At 39.4% G+C, this 5857-nt stretch overlaps 1 protein-coding gene across 1 annotated transcript in view; it reads right to left on the bottom strand.

Moving 5' to 3' along the window:
- Positions 1-5857, bottom strand: part of DHX40 (DEAH-box helicase 40) — a 53973-nt gene that overhangs the window by 17322 nt on the left and 30794 nt on the right. The gene's annotated exons all lie outside the window — the stretch shown is intronic.

The following is a 5857-nucleotide window of genomic DNA, read 5'->3' as shown; positions in this document are numbered from 1 at the left end:
ACATGGACTAATCTCACAGATACTAAAAAAAGTACAATGTTAAACTTTATTTATGTGATGTTTCAGAAGAGGCAAAACCAACCAGAAAAGTAGGTGACTAGAGGTACATGGTGTGATAACTGACTTGGAAGAGACACCGAGGGAATTTTATGGAATGATGAAAATGTTCTATTTCTTGACAGGGGTGTGGGTTGTATGAGGGATAAGCATCTCACAAAATTCATTTAATTATACAGCAAAGATTTATGTATTTCACCATATGTAAATTTTATCTAAAATAAACTATAAATGAATATCAAACTCTATTTAAATAGGGTTGCCTTTCATAGTAGGATAGCTTACCAGTCCTGAACCTCTTTTCTGTACATGAGGGAAAATGAACTATTGAGTAAAGACTCTGGGTTAGATAATAATATTGTATCAATGTTAAATTTCCTAATTTTGATTAATGTGCCATGATAAACAAAAGACTGTCCTTATTCTTGGTAAATATAAATGTTAATATTTTATAGTAAAGGAACATAATGTTTCTAATTTATTCTTAAATGATTCAGAAAAAGTACATATATAAATATATAGACACACACATATATACACATATACAGTAGAACCTCGAAGTTGACCACATCCCTACACTGACCACCTCTTTCAGTTGACCTAATTTTCAGTGACTGGACACCCACCACATGTACAATAGGCCTAGTTCTTTATGCTGACTACCTCTGTATGTTGATAAGTTTGTTATGATCCCTTGGGTGGCTGCATACGGTATGTATGTATATGTATACGCAGAGAGAGAGAGCAAGAGAAAGCAAAAGGGGCAAAATGCGAAAATTTCCTAGAACTAGATAGAAGTTATCAAGGCATTCCTTTACTATTCTAAACATTTCTGTTCACCCTGAGGATTATGTTACAATAAAATGCCACCAAAAAAGGCTAACACCCAGACTGGTTTTTATCTATTTCAATATTCCAACACGGGAAAAACATTTTATTTTTCTAACCTTAAAAGAATATTAGAGTTGGATCACCTTAACTCTTTGGTTTTACAAATGAAAAATGAAGTTCAGAAAACCTAGTCAGATTAGATATTATATAGAGTTAGATAGAACCTTAAGTTCAATAGTATCTTACGTTCCGTCTCAATACTCTGTAATAGTTTTTGGAGTACTTCTACTTTAAAAAAATATATATTCAAGATGGGGACTACTATGTTGCCAAAGCTGGCCCAAGTAATCCTATAGGCACATGCTACTATACTCAGCAGTATTTTTATTTTGGGTTTTTTTGTTTGTTTGACAAAGTCTCATCATGTCACTCTTGGTAGAGTGCTGTGGTGTCATAGCTCACAGTAACCTCCAACTCTTGGACTCAAGCTATTCTCTTGCCTCAGCCTCCCAAGTAGCTGGGATGGCAGATGCCTGCCGCAACACCCGGCTATTTGTAGAGACAAGGTCTTGCTCTGGCTCAGGCTAGTCTTGAACCTGTGAGCCCAGGCAATCCACCAGCCTCGGCCTTCCAGAGTGCTAGGATTGCAGGCGTTGAGGCACCGTGCCCAGCCTAGTATTTTTATTTTAAAACTTTTTTTAGACAAAGTCTCACTCTGTTACCCAGGCTAGAGTACAGTGGTATCATCATAACTCACTGCAACCTCAAACTCCTGGGCTCAAACAATCCTCCTGCCTCAGCTACATTGTGTAGCTGGAACTACAGGCAAATGCCACACTATGCCTGGCTAATTTTTTTATTTTTTGTAGAGATGAGGTCTCGCTATGTTGCTGAGGCTAGTCATAGCCTCAAGCAATCCTCTCAGCTCTTCCAAAGTACTTACAGGCGAGAGCCACCAAGCCCAGCCAGTATTTTTAGTTTGATACTTTTAACTAAAACCAGTTGTAGGGGTTTGATACTCTTAACTAAAACCAGTGTTGTGATGGGCACCTGCCATCCCAGCTACTTGGGAGGCTGAGGCAAGAAAACAGCTTGAGTCCAAGAGTTGAAGGTATTTTATTAGGAAAAAAAAATGGCAATTAGGGATATTACTAGAATCAAAATTCTGACAACACTAAAATCAGGCCAGGCACAGTGGCTCACGCCTGTAATCCTAGCACTCTAGGAAGACAAGGCAGGTGGACTGCCTAAGCTCAGGAGCTTGAGACCAGCCTGAGCAAGAGTCAGACCCCCATCTCTAAAAATAGCCAGGCATTGTGGCAAGCGCCTGGTAATCCCAGTTATTTGGGAGGCTGAGGCAAGAGAATCACTGTGCCCAAGAGTTTAAGGTTGCTGTGAGCTATGACATGACACTACAGCACTCTTGAGAGCAACAAGTAAAACTCTGTCTCAAACAAACAAACAAAAAAAGACTGAAATCCATTTGGCATAGACAGGATACTAATTAAATTATGGGGTATTTTTATAGAAAAATATATACTCTTTTTCTAATCATGGCAATAATAAATCAATCTGGACTCAATACTCACAGTCTACAAAGGAATAAAGCCAGTGAGATAGGACACTGTATGGTCTGGCTGCAAAGAAGGTACACTGTCTATTCAGAAGTGCCTTGAAAAAAAATTACTCCAATAGGTGAAAGCAAAACTGACACGTATCAAATAAGTTGTGTCAAAGGAAAGAAGCAGAAGTTTAAAGACATGGAAACTTCTAAAGAATTATCTAAGGATACAAGGGCTGAACTACCTTTCCTTTTGATTCCAGACAAAAAAGGTTAATATATTACTAATGTACTATGAAAGAACAAAGGTTCACCTTATTATCTTCCTTTACTAGTGAAAGGAAATGAACTCTCAGCCAGGAACATTATACATCCTTGTGCCAAATAACCAAGTTAAAGGATAACAAAATACAAAAATGGCTTATCCTTAGTTTTCTGCTCCAGAGACAGGCATATTGTAAACCTTCAATAAATAAATGTTCAGTAAATTATTGGAGATGAAAATAAATGGCCAGAGATTATATGTACATCAAGAGGAAGACACAATACTGTCAAGATGTCAGTTCTTCCCAACTTAATTTATACCAGTTTAAAACTTCAACAAGTTATTTTGTGGATTTCAACAAACTGGTCCGAAAGTATATATGGGAAGAAGAAAAACCCAAGAATAGCCAAAACAACATTCAAATGAAAGAACAAAGTTGAAGAATTGGCCCTACCTAACTTCAAGAGTTAGTATAGGCTCGGCGCCTATAGCTCAACCGGCTAAGGCGCCAGCCACGTACACCTAAGGTGGCGGGTTCGAATCCCCAGCCCAGACCTGCCAAACAACAATGACGGCTGCAACCAAAAAATAGCCAGGCGTTGTGGCGGGCACCTGTGGTCCCAGCTACTTGGGAGGCGGAGGCAAGAGACTCGCTTGAGCCCAGGAGTTGGAGGTTGCTGTGAGCTGTAATGCCACGGCACCCTACCCAGGGGGACAGCTTGAGGCTCTGTCTCAAAAAAAATAAAAAATAAAAAATAAATAAATAAATAAAGAGTTAGTATAGATCAGGCATAGTAGCTAAGGCCTATAATCCCAGTATTTTGAGAGGCCAAGGCAGAAAGCTAAGGCCTATAATCCCAGTATTTTGTGAGGCCAAGGCAGAAAGCCTTAAGGCCAGGAATTTGAGACCAGCCAGAGCAACACACCAAGACCCCATCTCTACAAATAAATAAAATTAGCCGACAGTGGTGGTATGTGCCTATAATCCCAGCTACTCAGGAGAATTATTTGAGCACAGGAATTTGAGGTTATGGTGAGCTATGAATGGGCTACTGTATACCATCCTGGGTGATAGAGCAAGAACCTGTTTGAAAAAAACAAAGAGTTACCACAAAGCTCTAATAAACAGTGTGATACTAGAGGAAACTGCAGTCCTGCTGAAAATTTCTGAGCTGAAATATGGCAATGCTAACAGTATCTTCCTGCAACTGCTGCTGCATAAGAAGTATGCACTGCTCTCCCAGGTGCTGTTCTTACACTTCCTAGGTTTCTAGACAGAGAACGGATCTGGCTGTACTCTGGCACCAGTGCCCTCTGACTTTGGTCCAGTGCTAAAAGGCAGACGTGGCCCTCCTGGAACTGTTCCAGCTATACCCATCCACATCTATCTCCCAAAATCAGGCTTGAGCTTCAGAATGCAACCCCCTGAGATGTGGAAGATGTTCCCATCACCATGCAGCAAGGAAAAAAGTCACCTATCCTGGTCTGAGGGGTGTGGGAAGACACCAGCTCGCTGCTGATGAACAAAGATGATGCTGAGCCTTAATGGGGGCAGACTCAGATGAGAGCAGTGACCAGTGCCCAAAAGGGCCATCTGTGGCTCCTAGCCCATGACAGGGAGGACAGAAGTTCAGGCTGGCTTGCTCCTCCATTCTGAGCCTTCCTTCTGCTTCATGTACGACTTGACTTGAGAGTTGGCACCCCAGCATTCTTACTCTCTAGCTGGGACTTAGTTTAAGCACTTTCTTTCTGGCTATTGTCAAGTGTTTGGATGCAAGAAAAACAGTTAGGTATTTATTGAAGAAAAAAAAAAGACAAACAAATAAAAGAGAAGAGAGAATCCAGAAACAGACCCACACAAGAAGAGTCAAGTGATCTTTGACATAGGAGCAAAGGCATGTCAACAAAGAAAGGATGGTATTTTGAAAAAAATGGTGCTGAAACAATTGGACATCCACTAATGAAAGACAATGCAGGAGAAAAACTAGATGACCTTGGTATAAAAATGACTTTTTCTATGATTGGCTGGTCTCAGACTCCTAGGTTCAAATGATCCTTCCACTTCAGCCTCCCAAAGTGCTGAGATTATAGGCATGAGCCACTGTGCCTTTCCAACAATGACTTTTTAGATACAACACCAAAAGCACAATCTACAAAAGAAATAATTGATAACTGGACTTCATTAAAATTAAAAACTTGAGTTCTGCAAAAGGCAATGTTACGACAATGAAAAGGTAAACTACAGAGGTGGAAAAAATATTTCTAAAAGATATCTGGTAAAGAACTATTATGCAAAGAACTCTTAAACTCAGCAGTAAGAAAACCAATAGCTCAATTTCAAAAGACCTGAGCAGATACCTCACCAAAGATGCACAGACATCAAATAAGCATATGAAAAGATGCTGAAGGTTTAATGACATCAGGGAGCCACAAATTAAAACAACAATGAGGTACTACTACACATAAATTAGAATGGCTAAAATCCAAAACACTAACACCACCACAATGCCACATAACAGGAACTCTCAGATTAACTGCTAGTGGGAATGCAAAACAATACAGCCAAGTTGGAAGATAAGTTAGCAGTTTCTTTCAAAACTAATCATACTCTTACCATATTATAGAGCAATGAGTTGAAAACCTGTGTCTACACGAAAACCTACACATGGACATTCACAGCAGCTTTGTTCATAATTGCTAAACATGCAGAAGCAACCAACATGTCCTTCAATAGGTGAATGGATGAATAAATTCCATATAATGAAATACTATTCAGTGAGAAAAAGAAAAAAGTTAACATGCCATGAAAAGAAACCTACATGCATATTGCCAATAATAATGCATCAATACTGGCGCATCAACTGTTAACACCACACAAATGAAGGAAGTTAGTCAAAGGGGTAACTGGCTGGAGGGGATAAATGCAAACCCTTTGTTCCTTCTGCTCAATTTTTCTGTAAACTTAAAATTGTTTCTGAATAAAAAAGAAAAGCTGGGTAAGGTGGATATGTCTATAACTCAAGTACTATGGGAGACCAAGGTAGGAAAATTGCTTGAGGCCACAAATTTTTGAGGCCAAGAGTTTGAGACCAACCTGGGCAACATAGCAAGATTCAGTTTCCTACCAAAAAAAAAAAAAAAAA

Source organism: Otolemur garnettii, unplaced genomic scaffold, assembly GCF_000181295.1.
Source record: "Otolemur garnettii isolate 467f Iridium unplaced genomic scaffold, OtoGar3 scaffold00094, whole genome shotgun sequence".
NCBI classification, from domain to species: domain Eukaryota; kingdom Metazoa; phylum Chordata; class Mammalia; order Primates; family Galagidae; genus Otolemur; species Otolemur garnettii.
This window is presented reverse-complemented; position numbering and strand designations above follow the sequence as displayed.